The following is a 19,565-nucleotide window of genomic DNA, read 5'->3' as shown; positions in this document are numbered from 1 at the left end:
TTCCTGTTCTGTTCTATGGATTCTGTACCTTGGATCTTGTGTTTGTACCTTGTTACCTGGAAGTTTATGGACTGACTTTTATCTTAGAACAACACTGCATTGAACTATACCGTTTTTACCATTTTTTATTCCTTTGCTTACATATATCCTTCAATAAACTGCTTGCTGATTTTACTACACTGTTGTGGTGTTTAAAGATAGAGGTTTTCCTGCACTGGCATACAGCAGCCTGTGTTGGATGGGATTACACTCCTCCTGAAGATGCAGGTTCACAGCTTGGGAGTTCTCCTGGACTCATCATTGAGCCTGGAACCCCAGGTCTCCGTGGTGGCCAGGGAAGCTTTTGCACAATTAAAACTTACATGCCAGTTGCGCCCATACCTTGGGAAGTCTGACTTGGTCACGGTAATCCATGCTCTTGTTACATCAAGGATAGACTACTGCAACGTGCTCTACATGAGGTTGCCTTTGAAGACAGTTCAGAAGTTTCAAGTGGTCCAATGGGCAGCAGCCAGATTTTTTAACTGGAGCAGCGTACAGGGAGCATACAACTCCCTTGTTACACTAGCTCCACTGGCTGCCAGTCTGCTACCGAGCACAATTTAAAGTGCTGGCTTTAGCCTATAAAGCCCGAAATTGTTCCGGCCCAACTTACCTGTCCGAAAGTATCTCCTTCTATGATCCACCTCAGAGATTAAGATCTTCTGGGGAGGCCCTGCTCTCGATCCCACCTTCCTCACAAGTGCGACTGGTGGGGACAACCTGACATTCAGGAAGAAAGGAAGGTGGCAAGTTCGAAGTCTGAGTCGGATTGAGCACCTGACTGTTAAGCCTAGCTTACTGTCCACCTAATCAGTTGGAAAACAGTTGAGCTGTGAGTAGAGAAATTTAGCACCGCTTAAAGTGGGGAGGTATATTCCGACACCATAAAAGTGCCAGTGATCAAAGAAAGAAGAAATACTACGATCTAAAGGGCTCAGCATCATAGTGGATGAAGCGATAGCACCCCCCTGTGGCCAGAATTGAGCATAACCTCCAGGCACCAAAGTTGGAAAATAGCCAAACTACCTCTATTTGTCTGTCTGTCTGTCTTATATAAGTGATTAAAGTCCCACTGCACTTTAATAACTTATACCATCTAGCACTTTAATACCTGCCGGCACTTTGTGAATTCTAGTGATATTGTATTAACATCTACCATCCATACTGCTCCCCATTCCCTGGTATCTATTATTTATTTATTTATTTATTTACTTTGCTTATATACCGCTGTTCTCAGCCCAGGGATGACTCACAGCGGTGTACAACATAGGAACAACAAAATTCAAGACATAATATAAAAACAATTCTGGCCCCAGAGTGGCCGTTGGTGCTGGGGGAGGGGCGCTGATGTCACAGGGGACAAGATGGCAACGTCCTCCTGGCTCCCCTTCTTTATTCTGGACCCAGAGTGGCCGTTGTATTGTATTGTTAATCGACTGGGAAAGGGATAAGGGGTGGAGTGGATTGGATTGGATGAATCTGGAAATAATAGAGCTGGGATGGGAAAGGAATGGAGGGGAGGATTATGGCAAGTAGAAATACCAACAAACCAAATAACTAGGAATGAACCATGGGTTGAAGTTATGAAAGTTGAGTGCGACATGGAGGAGGGGGGGGGTGTCCCATCAGCCGAGGGGCCCCCATAGAAACCATAATGGGGAGGGGGAGATGCAGGAAAGGGAGACCATTAATTCGGCCTAGGGATTGTGGAAATTTAGTAACTCTAAATCATTCTCCTGACGTGGTAAGTTGGTGTACCCAGGATGGCGGTCCTCTGGATTGAAGGTGGTGCTGTTGAATGCCAGATCTGTCAATGGAAAAACAGCATTCATCCAAGACTTAATCCTGGATGAGCGGGCAGATTTGGCGTGCATGACAGAGACCTGGTTGGATGAAGCAGCACCAGCCAAGATCTGGAGGGCGGGGAGGCGGGGTTGCGGTGGTCTATAGAAATACCATCCCTCTGACCAGGGGCCCCATCCCGCAGTCAACCAATTTTGAATGTGTCCATCTGAGGGTGGGTGACCGGGACAGAATAGGGATTCTGTTAGTGTACCGCCCGCCTCGATGCACTACGGTCTCCCTACCTGAGCTAGCGGGGGTGGTCTCGAGCCTGGCATTGGAGTCCCAACGGCTACTTGTGCTGGGGGACTTCAATGTACACGCCGAGGCTACCCTAGTAGGAGTGGCTCAGGACTTCATGTCTTCCATGGCAACCATGGGGCTGTCCCAACGGGTATCTGGCCCCACTCACAGTGCTGGACACACGTTGGATTTGTTTTTCTGCCAGGGATGGGAGGATAGTGGCGGTGTTGAGGAGTTGACCATCTCTCCGTTGCCATGGACCGATCACTACCTGGTCAGATTTAGACTCACTGCACCCCCTAACCTCTGCAGGGGTGGGGGATTCATTAAGTTGGTCCGCCCCAGGAGGCTTATGGATCCAGATGGATTCCTGATGGCTCTTGGGGAGTTTCCCGCCACCTCGGTAGGTGATCCTGTTGATGTCCTGGTCACTCTCTGGAATGGGGAGATGACTAGGGCAATAGACACAATTGCTCCAGAACATCCCCTCTCAAGTAGCCAAGCTAAACCAGCTCCTTGGTTCAACAAGAAGTTGGCAGCAATGAAGCGAAGGAAGAAGGAACTAGAGAGGGTGTGGCGTTCGGATCCGAGCGAGCCAAATCGAACACGGTTGGTGTCCTTTCTAAGGGCATATGCCGCGGCAATAAAGGCCGCAAAGAAATCCTTCTTTGCGGCCACTATTGCGTCTGCAAAGAACCGTCCGTCTGAGCTGTTTCGAGTTGTCAGAGGCCTTTTAAATTCCACCACTCAGGATGGGAGCCCTGACAACTCGGCAGCTCGCTGTGAAGCTTTTGCTCAGTTCTTCGCAGGCAAAGTTGCTTTGATCCGTTCTGGTCTGGATACCATGTTAACGGCAGTCTCTGAGGAGGTAACTGGAACATCTGCCAACCCTGACCAGAACCTGGAAACTGATGTCCTCTGTGGAAGAACATGTGGATCAAGAATAGGGCTCTACAGCCACGTACAGACCCACTGCCAAGACACTACACTTGGAAGGCCATCATACTTTGACAATGAGAGATCACCTAAGTAAGAACTCATGGGACCCGAGGGCCCCTCTTTTTCCGTCCTGGAGTTGGGGCACTGTTATTAATTCAGAAAACTATGTTTCTTTGCCAGCCATTGGAGAGTGGGCATCTGCACTGGAAGCAGGGAACACTCTCCTATTGGCCGGTGGGCACCGCAGTCCTGCTTCTGCAGGGAATTCTCCCTCAGCTGTTCTGATGTCATCGGAGCCCATCCAATCATGGTGAAGCCAGTTTCAGCTGGGGCAGAAGCGGGAATTTCAAAGGATTGCACTGTATAAAAATGTCGGTTTTGCAATGTTATGGTATGTCAGCTTACTTTGGTGGATTACCGCAGGATGACATCACTTAGCTGACTTGAATAAAATACCTTGGTGGCCTCTTCTTCAACTTGGTGAGATTTATTTGGGAATATTGGGCTTCTTAATCTTGCCAGGCGCACGGACCTACAGGGTGGCCTGTCGCCAGTACCAGTAATCCAAACTTTTTGGGACTCGGTATCCACACTTCAGGTTTCCCTATCTAAGGCTCGGATCTCACTATCTGCGGCTGTTTTAAATGGCTCAATTTCAAGATCTCTTCCAATTCAGATGAATGGAACCAATTGGGGATCAAGAGACCATCACAGTAACATTTTGTGACCTCTTTCAAATAGACCCTTTTGAGTTGGATGACTTCGTGGTCCCCATCTTGTGTCAAAGAAGCCAGCCCTCCAACATTGGTGTATTTGGGCCAGTTTATGCAACCTTTGGAGATCCCTTCCAATCAATATCCTTGTGTATTTCAAAGAGGTCATCCCAGCAACGATGTGACCTTCAGATGGCCCTGTGTGGTTTGGATTATTTTGAGATTTTCGAAACAGAATGGAGTCTGTCTAGGTGACCTCCAGGGGTCCTTTGTGAGTCACATGCTTTGCTATTTCAAAGACTGTCGCTGCCTTTTTGCAAGCACCCTTTGGGGAAATAACATTTTACAACAGAGAGGAAGATAAGAAGCAAGGAAATTTCCCCTTACACTTCATTAATGGACTGATGGGGAGAAAACGGCAAGTGATGGATGGGCGGCCTCCAGCTGAAGAAGACAAAACCAGGGTTGGGCCACCCTCTGCTTCTCCATTTGTGTCAAGAGACCGGCGGCTAATGGAGATTCATCTCCTGGCTTTACGCTTTGCAGGCTCTCCCTATAACTCACCCCTTTCTCTTGGCAGATCCATAAAGAGAGAAAACCGATAAGGACAGGGATCCATGCTGGCTTCCAAACCCCAAGTCCTTTGTTTCTCCCCTCTGGTTTTTAAAGGCCTAGAGCAAAACATAATAAAAGATTATTATGATTACTATTATTATTGCTATTAATATACTGCTTTTATCGTTGGGAGCTGTGGTCATTCTCTACCTTCAAGTCATTTCCAGTGTAGGGAAAATCTGTCCTAGGGCTTTCTGCGGCCAGATTTCTTCAGAGAGCTGTTTGCCATTACCTTCCTTTGAGGCCAAGAGAGTGTGACTACCCAATGGGTTTCTGACTGAGCATGATTTGAACCAGAATTGCCATAGTTTGAATCCATCTCTCCAAGCTACAGCTGATTCCTAATAAGGTTGTGGGTGAACTACAACTCACATCATGCCAGGTGAACCCCCAAAAAATCCATCAGTACTTAAAATGTGTTATGTTGGGCAAGTTTGCACTACATGCGTCATGAGTGGCATTCATTGTGCTCTCTGGCTGTAGGGTAAACTACAACTAATAATAATAATAATAATAATAATAATAATAATAATAACAACACTTTATTTGTACCCCGCTACCATCTCCCCAAGGGACTCGGTGCGGCTTACATGAGGCCGAGCCCAAATACAACAATAAAGCAATAATAACAACAATACAAGCAATTAAAATAAAAAACATAGACACTAAAATATGCAACAATTAACAATAAGACAACACACAATTAAAAACAGTGGGAAGGCTACATGTAAAGTTAAAATTGGAAATGATGCCGGGACATGGGCAAAAAGGTGAAAGTGGCGTTTGTGGAAAACGTACAAGCAGACCTAATATGTAAAGTGCTTTGAAGGACAAAGTGCTATGGGATCATTATTCTGAGAAGGCACACTGGAACAGCCATGTCTTCAAACTCCTCCTAAAGACTGCCAGAGTTGGGGCCTGCCTTATGTCCTTAGGGAGTGAGTTCCAGAGTCGAGGGGCCACTACCGAAAAGGCCCTCTCTCTCGTCCCCACCAATCGCACCTGCAATGCAGGTGGGATCGAGAGCAGGGCCTCTCCAGATGATCGAAGAGATCATGTGGGTTCATATACAGAGATGCGGTCACGCAGGTAGGCGGGTCCCAAACCATTCAGGGCTTTGTAGGTAAGAACCTGCACCTTGAATTGGGTCCGGAAAATGAATGGCAACCAGTGGAGCTCCTTGAACAGGAGGGTTGACCGCTCCCTGTAAGGAGCCCCAGTTAACAACCTGGCTGCTGCCCGTTGGACCATCTGGAGTTTCCGAGCTGTTTTCAAGGGCAGCCCCACGTAGAGTGCATTGCAGTAATCCAGTCTAGAGGTGACTAAAGCATGGACCACCAACTCCCACTATGGTGAGTCAGTCCCCTCAAACCCCTGCAGTAGGTTGAGTTAGTCATCATGGGGGTTCTGTGTGGCAAGTCTGGTCCAGTTCCATTATTGGTGGAGGTCACAGTTTCCCTGGTTGTGGGTGAACTACAACTCCCAGAAAGGAAAGCCCCAAACCCCTCCAGTAATCAAATTTCGGCACATCAGGTATGTATGCCAAGTTTGGTTCAGATCCATCGGTTTTTGAGTTCACAGTGCTCACTGGATGTAAGTGAACTACAACTCCCCCAAACAAAGGTTAATTTTCCCCAAATACCTCCAGTATTTTTTGCTGGTCATGGGGACCCTGTGTGCCAAGTTTGTTTCAATTCCATCTTTGGTGGAATACTGACAACTCATTGATTGCAGATGAACTATAAATCCTAGTACCTACAATTTCAAAATGTCAAGGCCAATTCCCCTCAAAACCCACCAATATTCAAATTTGGGCATATTGGGTATGCATGCCAAGTTTGGTCCATATCCATCATTGTTTGGGTTCATAGTGCGCTCTAGATGTAGGTGAACTACAACTCCAATAAATCCCTCCAAAGACCTCCAGTATTTTGTTGGCCACTTGGGTTCTGTGTGCCAAGTTAGTTCCAGGTCCATCGTGAATGGAGTCTTAGATTGCAGGTGAACTATACATCCCAGTACCTACAACTCCTGTAAATCATGGTGAATCCTTCCCAAACCTCTCTAGTATGTTCAGTTGCTGATCAATTCCTCTGTTTGCTGTGTTCCATAGAAAAGAATAAGAAAGGGTTAAGGGAGAGGCAATGAGCGGAGTCAAGCAAATTCCACACCAATGGAGAGTCAGAAACATTGGGATGTCTGTGGTGGAGGAAAAACAGAAAATCTAGGATGAAATTGTCCCTGTTTGAAAGCCTTCACTTTGGTGGTGGGCAGGATGGTGTTTGTGGAGGACATTGGGAGGGCTCTTGGAGCTGATCCCTAACCCATCTAAAACACAGACATGTGCCTTTCATCTTAAGAACAGACAAGCATCCCGAGCTCTGAGGATTACCAGGGAAGGAATCCCACTGGAGCATTGCAGCACACCCAAATACCTGGGAGTCACTCTGGACCGTGCTCTGACCTACAAGAAGCACTGCCTGAACATTAAGCAAAAAGTGGGTGCTAGAAACAATATCATAGGAAAGCTGACTGGCACAACCTGAGGATCACAGCCAGATACAGTGAAGCCATCTGCCCTTGCGCTATGCTACTCTGCTGCTGAGTACGCATGCCCAGTGCGGAACACATCTCACCACACTAAAACAGTGGATGTGGCTCTTAATGAGACATGCCGCATTATCATGGGGTGTCTGCGCCCTACACCAATGGAGAAATTACACTGCTTAGCCGGTATTGCACCACCTGACATCCGCCGGGAAGTAGCAGCCAATAGTGAAAGGACCATTCAGAGACATCTCCAGCTCACCCCGTTTGGGTATCAGCCAGCACGTCAACGACTTAAATCTAGAAATAGTTTTCTAAGATCTACAGAGACACTCGCTGGAACACCTCAGCAAGCAAGAGTTCAAAAGTGGCAGGCTCAAACCCAGCACCTCAACCAATGGCTGATACCAAATGAAAGACTCCCCCCCTGGGCACACAGAAAACTGGGCAACTTGGAAGGCGCTGAACAGACTGTGCTCTGGCACCACAAGATGCAGAGCCAACCTCAAGATATGGGGCTACAAAGTGGAATCCACAACATGCGAGTGTGGAGAAGAGCAAACCACTGACCACCTGCTGCAATGCAACCTGAGCCCTGCCACATGCACAATGGAGGACCTTCTTGCAGCAACACCAGAAGCACTCCAAGTGGCCAGATACTGGTCAAAGGACATTTAATCAACTACCAAACTCACAAATTTTGTATTTTGCCTGTTTGTTTGCTTTGTTCTGTTAGAAATGTAATATAATTGACTGGTTGCCCTGACATGACAGAAGATTGGAGGGAGGGCCTTTGGTGTCTCCTGTGTAGTTAATATTTATTTGATCAGTCATATGACCATTTCAAAATAGAACATGAGTAAAAAACAAGGCAACAAGGTGAAGACAGCAGCCGACTTTCTATTTATAGTCAGAATCTTATTTTCCTGGTTCTTCTTTCAGGAAATCTGCTCTTTTCTTAATAGCTTTCAGAATAAAAAGGCTTACTCTTATTATGTCGGATCTTTCCTGACCTTGCAAGAGGGATGTCAGAATATCATTTCTGTTGGGGGACCTGCAGTTGGATAATACTGGGTGTAAATATCTGTCTCGCAGTTCAGTATATGCTGGACAGTCAATTAAGAAATGTTCAATGTCTTCCACTGTTTGTTCTCCCCAGACGCAGAATCTCTCACTTCTTGGGATGTTACAGTAGCGCCTGGTTTGCACCATAGAACCGAGTTGTTCAAATCTAGCCCTAGTATATATTCTTCTTAAGGGTAGAGGAAGTGGAATAGTTAGGTAGTGCTCTAAATGAATATTCCTTTTGTGGGAAGCTAAAAACCTAGTGGCTGAAGACCTACCTATGCTCTCTAGGTCCAGCTGTGCATAGACATCTCTAATGCGCCGCTTGAGCACTTGCCCTGCCCCCGGACTCAAAACACCCAGAAATTGCAAAGGCAGACCGAATCCAGCCAGCTCATTATTCAGAGCCGCCAAACACGATGACTTTTGGTCATGCTGGACTTGATCCTCTAGACCAGTGGTTCTCAACCTGTGGGTCCCCAGGTGTTTTGGCCTACAACCAGGGGCGGCTCGTCCATTACGCGAAGTAAGCAGTCGCAGAACACTTTTTTTTGCCAGGGGCACAGAGGCGCCTCTGTAAATGCCCCTTGACCGCCACTTGAGGAGCGCCCCCTCAGCTCACAACAGCCCTAGCAGTCCGGGGGGGGGGGGGCTCGGCTTTCTTGCCTCGCTGCCGGGCGATCCTCTTCCCAAAGAGGCCGGGCCCTTGAGCCTCGCCTCGCCCCTTTCGTTGCTGCTCTACCTGGCCACTAGGTGCGCGACCAGAGCCGGCGCTCAATCGTTCAATCCCTTCCCCATGACCGGCTTCCTTTCCCGATCCTCTGGCGCTCCACCCGCCTCCTCTCCTCTCCCCAATCTGCAGGTGGGCCAAGGGGCGGAGCCGCCGCACCTGGCCTGCTTCGGGTCCGGAGGCGTGTCTGAACACCCCAGCGTGTGCACCAAAAGTCACCTCTTCTCCTGACTTTCTCTTCAGCCATTGGAACCAAGAGAGAGAGAGAGAGAGAGAGAGAGAGAGAGAGCCCCTCCGGCTGGAGGTATCTCCCACCCCCGCTCCCTCCTTTGTTTTTGAGCCTTCTTTCAGGAAAGGTGGGCATCTCCACCTCTGTCTCTCTCTCTTTTGGTCCTAATAGCTGAGGAGAAAGTCAGGAGAAGAGGTGACTTTTGGTGCACACGCCGGGGTCTTCAGGCACGCCTCCGGACCCAAAGCGGACCAGGCAAGGGAGCAAGTGTGGCAAGTGTAGTTACTGGGATGTATAGTTTACCTACAATCAAAGAGCATTCTTAACTCCACCAATGATGGAATTGAACCAAATATGGGACACAGAACTCCCACGACAAACAGAAAATATATATTTATTTTATTTATTTATTTCTTGCATTTATTGACCGCCCCTCTCAGCCCGAGGGCGACTCGGGGCGGTGAACAGCAACAAAAAGACAGTGTACAATAAATCACGACAATACAAACCAGACAAATACAACATAACATATATATATCAATGATTGGTTGGGGGGGGGGGTGCCAAAATACTGTTTGCTTACCGTTGAAAATTACCTAGGGCCGCCTCTGCCTACAACTCCCAGAAATCCCAGCCAGTTTATCAGCTGTTAGGTTTTCTGGGAGTTGAAGGCCAAAACATCTGGGGACCCACAGGTTGAGAACCACTGCTCTAGACATAGGCGAGGAAGTCTACTGGGATCCATAGTTTACTTTTGACCAGTAATTAAACTGTCTCATGTGTCTCCTGTGTAGTAGGAGCTGTAGCTGTTAGTGGGGGCAGAAATTTGTCTGTGTAAGTGGACACTTCAGCCACACACACACAAATATTTTCTCTTTTATTGTGTGTGTGTATGTATGTATGTATATATAGATATGTATATGTATGTATATACACACACATACACATATACACACACAGATATGCAGATGACACCACTCTGATGGCCGAAAGCGAGGAGGAGATGAGGAGCCTTCTAATCAAGGTGAAAGAAGAAAGCGCAAAAGCAGGGTTGCAGCTAAACATAAAAAAAACCAAGATTATGGCAACAAGAATGATTGACAACTGGAAAATAGAGAGAGAAAATGTGGAGGCCGTGACAGACTTTGTATTTCTAGGCGCAAAGATTACTGCAGATGCAGACTGTGGCCAGGAAATCAGAAGACGCTTACTTCTTGGGAGGAGAGCAATGTCCAGTCTCGATAAAATAGTAAAGAGTAGAGACATCAGACTGGCAACAAAGATCCGCCTAGTCAAAGCCATGGTATTCCCTGTAGTCACCTACGGATGTGAGATCTGGACCTTAGGGAAGGCTGAGCGAAGGAAGATGGATGCTTTTGAGCTGTGGTGTTGGAGGAAAGTTCTGAGAGTGCCTTGGACTGCGAGAAGATCCAACCAGTCCATCCTCCAGGAAATAAAGCCCGACTGCTCATTGGAGGGAAGGATACTAGAGACAAAGTTGAAGTACTTTGGCCACATCATGAGGAGACAGCAAAGCCTAGAGAAGACAATGATGCTGGGGAAAGTGGAAGGCAAAAGGAAGAGGGGCCGACCAAGGGCAAGATGGATGGATGGCATCCTTGAAGTGACTGGAGTGACCTTGAAGGAGCTGGGGGTGGTGACGGCCGACAGGGAGCTCTGGCGTGGGCTGTTCCGTGAGGTCACGAAGAGTCGGAGACGACTGAACGAATGAACAACAACAACACACACATACATATACATACACACACATATACACACACTCATCCTGTTCACCGGCTCCTAATACTTTTATATATGCTACTAATCTATATAAATAAAAATGTAATGTTCGTTTGTGCTATCATCAGAACTCAAAAACCACTGGGGGAATTGACACCAAATTTGTACACGATACACTTTGTACACGAACCCAATTTATGTTCTCCACTCAAAAAAAAAAATTAACTAGAAAGAACTTACCCTCCACAAGGCTAAATGCCTATATAGATCCTGTGTTAAAAGAACCCTCTCCCTCGCCCCTCCACGAGGGAAAAAAACCAACCACTGAGAGAGAGAGAGAGGAAGGGAGAGGGAGAGAGAGAGAGAGAGAGAGAGAGAGAGAGAGTTTCTTTTCTTCTTGCCTCTCTGCCTCCCCTGGGCTGCTGGGAACTCCCAGGGATTCTGTGTGTGTGTGTGTGTCCAGAATGGGAAGGCATTCTGGGAAATGAAGTCCAGTATTCAAAGAAGGGACAAAAAAGCACGCTCTGTGAGTTTGCAAAGGCTGTCCAGGAAGGCAGAATCAAAACACTCCCAAAAGATGGCCATCTATTTTTACTTTATAGCAACCCTGGGCTATAATATATCTACAATAATAATAATATCTATATATCTATCATAATAGGAGCCCCCGGTGGCACAGTGGGTTAAAGAACTGAGCTACTGAGCTTGTTGATCGAAAGGTCGCAGGTTCAATTCCGGGGAGCGGCGTGAGCTTCCGCTGTCAGCCCTAGCTTCTGCCAACCTAGCAGTTCGAAAACATGCAAATGTGAGTAGATCAATAGGTACCGCTCCGGTGGGAAGGTAACGGCGCTCCATGCAGTCATGCCGGCCACATGACCTTGGAGGTGTCTACGGACAACGCTGGCTCTTCGGCTTAGAAATGGAGATGAGCACCACACCCCAGAGTCAGACATGACTGGACTTAATGTCAGGGGACTACCTTTACCTTTACCTTTAATCTATCATAATAATACCTATCAATCTATTAATAATATATATGTCTATGATATCTATATGTCTTTAACAATAATATCTACATTTCTATCATAACGTCTATATGCCTGTAATAATGTCTATATGCCCATAATAATATCTACAGGTCTATAATAATATCCATATGTCTGTAATTATATCTGTCAAAAATATCTGTACATTTATAACAATAATGCCTATAATATCTATGTCTATAATAATAATATCTATATAAAGTATAATAATACGTATACATCTATAATAATAATAGCTATATAATATCTATAAAAATAACAATAAAAATAATAACATCTATATGTCTAATAATATCTATAGGTCTGTAATAATATCCATACATCTGTTGCCTGTTTTTGCTCAAAAGATATTGAGCCCTCTGCTCCATCTATTTTTAATCAGTTTTATACTAATTTATACAATGCTTTTGATATGAAATTCATAAATAAATAACATCTATAATACGAATACCTATATAGCTTTAATAATAATATTTGTATCTATAATAATATCAAAATGCCTATAATATATATGTCTATAATGACAACAATACCTATATAATAACTTGGAACTGGGTTATATGGCAGTGTGGACTCAGGTAACCCAGGGCCCTTCCACACATCCATAGAACCCTTTGGCCTCGAGGAGACTGAAAAGGGCTTGTATTAGGTTGACACTTTGCCACTTATGTTGTGTACTGATAACTTAGAAACCAGCTCTTCCTCTTTTCTTTCTTTCCCATTTCTCCACAATGGGCCACAGCAACACGTGGCAGGGTACAGCTAGTCTATATAAATAAAAATGTAATGTTCGTTTGAGGGATTAACATACCTCAAAAACGACTGGAGGAATTGACACCAAATTTGGACACAAGACACCTAACAACCCAATGTATGTCCTTCACTCAAAAAATTGATTTTGTCATTTGGGAGTTGTAATTGCTGGGATTTATAGTTCACCTCCAATCAAAGTGCATTCTGAACCCCACCAATGACAAAATTGGGCCAAACTTCGCACACAGAACCCCCATGACCAACAAAAAATACTGTGTTTTCTGATGGTCTTTGCAGACCCCCCTGACACCCCCTCACAACCCCCCCAGGGATCCCGACCCCCAGGTTGAGAAACAATGTCATAGGGGTTCTGTGTGCCAAGTTTGGTCCAGATCCATCATCAGTGGACGTCACAGTGTCTCTGGATGTAAGTGAACTACAAATTCCAGAAATGAAGGTCCTCTGGTATTTTTGGTTGGTCATGGTGGTTCTGTGTGCCAAGTGACGTCCACGGCCATCGTTGGTGGGGTCCAGAGCGCTCTTTGATTGCAGGTGAACTATAAATCCCAGTACCTACAACGGCTATAAATCAAGGTGAATTCCGCCCAAACCTTTCCAGTATTTTTCTTTGTTCATGGGGGTTCTGTGTGCCAAATGTGGTCCAGGTCCATTGTCAATGGGGGTCACAGTGCTCTGTCTTGATGCAGGGTGAATTACAACTTCCGTCAAGTTGAGTTGGTCCCCCAAACCCCTCCAGTTTGTTCAGTTGCAGTCTTTTCCTCTCTTTTTGCTGTGCACCATAGGAAAGGTTTATGGGAGAGGCATGCAAATTCCACACCAGGGGACAAAGGAAGAAACACTGGGATGCCTGTGGTGGAGGAAAAACACAAAATCTAGGATGAAATTGTCCCCGTATGAAAGCCTTCACTTCGCTGGTGGGCAGTACAGTGTTTGGGGAGGACATTGGCAGGGGTTGGGCTACATGTTCATGGCGCTCGCTATAACCTGAAATGTCGTTGGAGAGAGGGCTTTTGGTGGCTCCTCAGCACTGTGGGTTAAAGCGGTTTGTGGAAGTGGGAGCCTGTCTGTGGAAGTGGGCACCCCAGCCACATATACACATACACATTTTCACTTTTTGTTAGTTATATGGATATAGATATTATATTGCATTGTATTATTAGTAGTAGTATTATATTGTATTCCATTATAATATTATGATTAAAATAATAATAATAATAATAATAATAATAATAATAATAATAATAATAATCTTTATTTATACCCCGCCACCATCTCCCCCAACGGGCACTCGGAGCGGCTTACATGGGGCCAAGCCCAAACAACAGATTACAATACAAAAAATACAAAATTACAATAAAATAAACAACATAACATTAAAATATAAACATCAAAGCATATAAACAATATACATAGAACATAAAAACTGAACATAAGGACAAGGAGCAGGCCGCATGTACATAAAATTATTTTAAAACTCCAGGTGAGATAAAGGGGTAAAACTAATTATAGGGAGAACTCATGGAGAGACTATATAATATATACTATATAATATATTATTAGCACAGCACAATATTGGTATTATATATTACTATATTGTACTATACCACTATCCTGCAATATTATTAGTAATATTACATGTAATATGTAATATACAATTACTATATTTTATTCTATTGTATTATATTATTATACCATAATATATATATAATACACCACCAGGATATTATACTATTAGTATTATATAATATATTGGACTATATCATAAATTGTAGTTTGACCGCTCTGAGTCCCTTCGGGGGGAGAGGGTGGGTTATAAATAAATTTGTTGTTATTATTATTATTATTATTATTATTTGAAACACAACAAGATGAGTCCACAGCAAACAAGATCACTCTGCTGGCTGTTGTATTGGATCACACGTCGGACACTTCCCAAGTGTCTAGGACTGTGTGATGTATCGGCAAAAATCGTGCAGATCCCAGTAGGGTGGCCTTTAGCAGCTGACAGATGTTAATCTTGTCAGCACCAATTGTGTTTAAGTGCAGGCCAAGGTCTTTAGGCACTGCACCCAATGTGCCGATCACCACTGGTACCACCTTTACTGGTTTGTGCCAGAGTTTTTGCAGTTCGATCTTTACATTATCTTTAAATTATCTTTAAAGAAGATAATTTTAAAAAGATAATATTTAAATTATCTTTAAATTATTTAAATTATTATTATCATCATAATCTAACAATAGCTCATATCTATTACCAAATCCAAAACACTTCTGGTCCTATGCATTTCAAGCAATGGATACTAAGAGAAGGTGCAGGCAACCTGTTTCCATCCCAAACTTTTTGAGACTAGATTTCTCATAATCTGTTAACAGATCTGGAGATGATGAGAGTTGGACCATAAAGCATCTGGAAAGGACCAAATTACTCCCCCCAAAAGCCATGAGTTTGCTTAAGGGTAACATTTCATTGAAAGGAAGATAAATGTCTAAATCTTCCTCCATCCACTTTTGGCATTTTCACCACATTTCAGCCATTTTTGGGAGATGCTGGAGATGCATTTGGCCTTTCAGAGCTCCTTCCCACCAGCTTGCCATACGTGTCTTTTCTTGGAACAGGAATTGCCCTTTCTGTCGGTGGGACCTGCCTCTGTGTGCTTGGACATATTAATATTCAGGAAAGCAGGTGATGTAATCCATGCTATTTCTGTCCTTGCCATCCTTCGCCGTAACCTAAAGGGAAAACCTTTCTCTGCCGTCTTCTTCAAATTAGCGCTCCGCTAAGGTGTTTGGTGGACACCATTTTTGTTCTGAAATCAGAACAACAAACATTTGTAGGCAATGATTTATGGCAGGAGCACAATAGAATTAGCATAGTTTATTAACCCTGCGTCGAGGGAGCCTGGCTTTATTTGCAGAAAACTGTTTTGTGAGGGGGGCATGATTTTGTCATTTGGGAGTTGTAGTTGCTGGGATTTATAGTTCACCTGCAATCAAAGAGCATTCTGAACCCCACCAACGATGGAATTGAACCAAACTTGGCACACAGAACTCCCATGATCAACAAAATACTGGAAGGGTTTGGTGGGCTGTGTCCTTTGGTTTTGGAGTTGTAGTTCACCTACATCCAGAGATCACTGTGGACTCAAACAGTGATGGAACTGGACCAAACTCAATATGTCCAAATGTGAACACTGGTGGAGTTAGGGGAAAATAGAATCTTGACATTTGGGAGTTGTAGTTGCTGAGATTTGTAGTTCACCTACAATCAAAGGGATTCTGAACCCACCAACAATAGAATTGGGCCAAACCTCCCACAAAGAACCCCCATGTGGGCCACAGCAATGCGTGGCAGGGGACGGCTAGTAATTTTATAAATCCTTATTTTCCTCATTAATCCCTAATAATTATATATATATCCTCATTCTCCTTGCTAGCTTCAAATACTTCTCTATATATGGGGGACAGAAATGTGTGTGTGTGTGTGTGTAGCAAAATACACTGGTGTGACTGACTGGGCTATTGGGTGAACAGGAGTTAATATTTCCCTACATCACTGTTATCTCAGTGTGTGTGTGTATACTACTAATAATTTTATAAATCCTCATTTTTCTTACTAATCCCTAATAATTATATATATATCCTCATTCTCCTCGCCAGCTTCAAGTACTTCTATATATATGGGGGACAGAAATGTGTGTGTGTTTGTGTGTGTGTGTACTACTAATAATTGTATAAATCCTCATTTTTCTCACTAATCCCTAATAATTATATATATCCTAATTCTCCTCGCCAGCTTCAAATACTTCTATATATATGGGGGACAGAAATGTGTGTGTGTTTGTGTGGTGTGTACTACTAATAATTGTATAAATCCTCATTTTTCTCACTAATCCCTAATAATTATATATATCCTAATTCTCCTCGCCAGCTTCAAATACTTCTATATATATGGGGGACAGAAATGTGTGTCTGTGTGTGTGTATACTACTAATAATTTTATACATCCTCATTTTTCTCACTAATCCCTAATATATATATATATCCTCATTCTCCTCACCAGCTTCAAATACTTCTATTTATATATGGGGGACAGAAATGTGTGTATGTGCGTGTTTGTGTATACACACATACTCATACTCTTCATATTTTTATACATATAACTCCTAATAATTTATACATTTACTCATACTAAGCTAGGATTCTAACTCTGTTTTTTTTTCAGCTCTAATGCAAGAATTTTGGCAAAACAGTTCCAGTTCAGAGCCAGAAAACGTCTCTCTTTTTCACAATTAAATGGCTTGGAAATTCGAATTTGGAACGAACTACAATGAGATGCGCCTGGCCGGCCTCCCCAGCTGCCATTCCTCCATTTCTTCCAAGAATAATACTAATACTTCTAACCATCTCACAGTTGCAAGATGCTCCCTGCCGGCTGGAGAGGGAAAGACAAGCTTTGGATGTATCTCAACTCTTATAACAGAAATGTCTAGATCCTTCAGGGCAACTCCCAGCAAAAGGCATCAGTTTCAAAAGGTTTTGTTATTATCCAGTTTCCTGTTCCAATGCCAAATTTGGGGATGGATCCTTCAGGGAATCATACCCCTAGACTAATAAAAATCCATGAAATTCCCTTGAAGGAATATAGACACAAATAGGGGAAGACTTCAAAGAATTATATCCTTTTTAAGGCTGGAAGGATCCTGAAAGGGGCTGGTGGGTGATCTACAAAGACAGCTAGACGGGGGGAGTGTGTCCCTGCTGGTTCTCCTCTCAGAGTCTTTTGATACCATCGATCATATCCTTCTGGGTCGTCTCTCTGGGATGGGACTGGAAGGCACTGTTTCGCCGTGGCTCCACTCCTTCCTGGAGGGTCGAACCCAGATGGTGCTGCTGGGGACTCCTGTTCAACTTCCTGGCCAGTGGCCTATGGGGTCCCTCAGGGTCCAATTCTGTCCCCCATGCTGTTTAACATTTACGTGAAACCACTGGGAGAGATCGTCTGGAGTTTTGGAGTTTGGTGTCAAATTTACGTAGATGACACCCAGCTCTATTACTCCTTTCCACCAAAAGCCAAGGACGCCGTTCTGATCCAGAACCAGTGCGTCATCAGTAATGGACTGGATGAGGACCACCAAGCTAAAACTAAATGCAGACAAGATAGAGGTACTACAGGTCAGTAGAAAGGCGGACCAGAGTGCAAGGTTGCAGGGGTCACACTCCCCCTGAAGACACAAGTTTGCAGTCTGGTATGATCCTGGACTCATCGCTGACCCTGGGAACTCAGATGTTGGTGGTGGCCAGGAGTGCCTTCACATAGTTAAAACTTCTGCACCAGCTGCACCTGTATCTTGAGGCGCCTGACTTGGACATGCTAGTCCACGTCTTACTCACATCCCACCTGGATATTATGCCCTGCATCCCGCTGTTTGCCATTATTTGCCACCATTTGCCATGGTTTTTCCTTTTTTCCATTTTTCCCTGGCAGGGAACGAACTCGCAACCTCCCGGTTCTGGGGGCGGTGCACTCTCTCCGAGCCACAACTGCCCTGTAGCAAATAGCAATTCAGAAGTTATACTTACTTATTCACTTCCCAGTGGAAAGCCGGGTCAGTCTATAACAGTGCTTCTCAGCCTTTCTAAAGCCGTGACCCCCAAATTCAGTTTCTCATGTTATGGTGATCCCCAACAATAAAATTATTTTCTTTATTTTCATTGCTACTTTAGAACTGTAATTTCACAACTGTTATGAATCATAACGTAAATATCTGATATACAGGTTGTATTTTAATTGTTACGAATTGAACTTAATTAAAGCATAGTGATTTATCACAAAAACAATATGTTTGGGGAAGTAGGAGTATGGATGATGTGATTTGCAGTAGTTTCAACCGATTCAGCTCCGACTACCACAGATCACTGAGACCCCCCACAAATTACATAACTGAACCGAACTTGGCACAAAGAAACCCACATGACCAACTGAAAATATTAGAGGTACCCAATCGGAGAGGAGGAGGAAGAAGGGCTGCTCCGGCTGCGCACGCTCCTCTCGCCCTTTTTGAGGCTTCCACCAGTGGCAGGGGCCTCGAAGGGGGTGGGAAGAGGGTGCCACCGGGCGGCAGGAGCAGCGAGGCTTGTCTTTCTTCTCTTCCAGGGTCTTCCCCTCTTCCTCTCCGTTTGGAGGTCTCCAAATGGAGATGAGGAAAAGGAAGAGTCCGGAGGAGAAGGGCGAGTGCAAGACTCGCTGCTCCTGCTGCCCATGCTCCACTACCCATTTTCAAGGCTGCCACTAGCAGCACGGGCCTCAAAGGGGGCAGGAAGAGGGTGGCACCAGGCAGCAGGAGCAGCGAGGCTTGTCTTCCTTCTCTTGCAGGGTCTTCCACTCCTCCTCTCCATTTAGAGGTCTCCAAATGGAGAGGAGGAAAAGGAAGAGCCCAGAGGAGAAGGGCGAGTGAAAGCCTCGCTGCTCCTGCTGCCCACGCTCCACTCGCCCTTTTTGAGGCTTCCACAAGTGGCAGGGGCCTAAAAGGGGGAGGGAAGAGGATGGCACAGGGTGGCAGGAGAAGCAAGGCAGGTCCTCCTTCTCTTCCAGGGTCTTCCCCTCCTCCAATCCATTTGGAGGTCTCCAAATGGTGAGGAGGAAAAGAGCCCAGAGGAGAAGGGCGAGTGCAAGCCTCGCTGCTCCTGCTGCCCACGCTCCTCTTGCCCTTTTTGAGGCTTCCACCAGTGAAAGCGGCTTCGAAGGGGGCGGGAAGTGGGTGGTATCGCGCGGCAGGAGCAGCAAGGCTTGTCCTCCTTCTCTTCCAGGGTCTTTCCCTCTTCCTCTCCGTATGGAGATCTCCCAATGGAGTGGAGGAAAAGGAAGAAGCCAGAGGAGAAGGGCGAGTGCAAGCCTCGCTGCTCCTGCTGCCCACGCCCCTTTCGCCCTTTTCGAGGCTTTGGCCAGTGGCAGGGGCCTCGAAAGGGGCGAGAAGAGGGTGGCACAGGGCGGCAGGAGAAGCGAGGCTTCTCCTTCTCTTCCAGGGTCTTCCCCTCCTCCT

This window comes from Anolis sagrei, chromosome X, assembly GCF_037176765.1.
Source record: "Anolis sagrei isolate rAnoSag1 chromosome X, rAnoSag1.mat, whole genome shotgun sequence".
In the NCBI taxonomy this organism is placed as follows: domain Eukaryota; kingdom Metazoa; phylum Chordata; class Lepidosauria; order Squamata; family Dactyloidae; genus Anolis; species Anolis sagrei.
The sequence above is the reverse complement of the archived record's forward strand: the minus strand, read 5'-3'. Positions refer to the sequence as shown.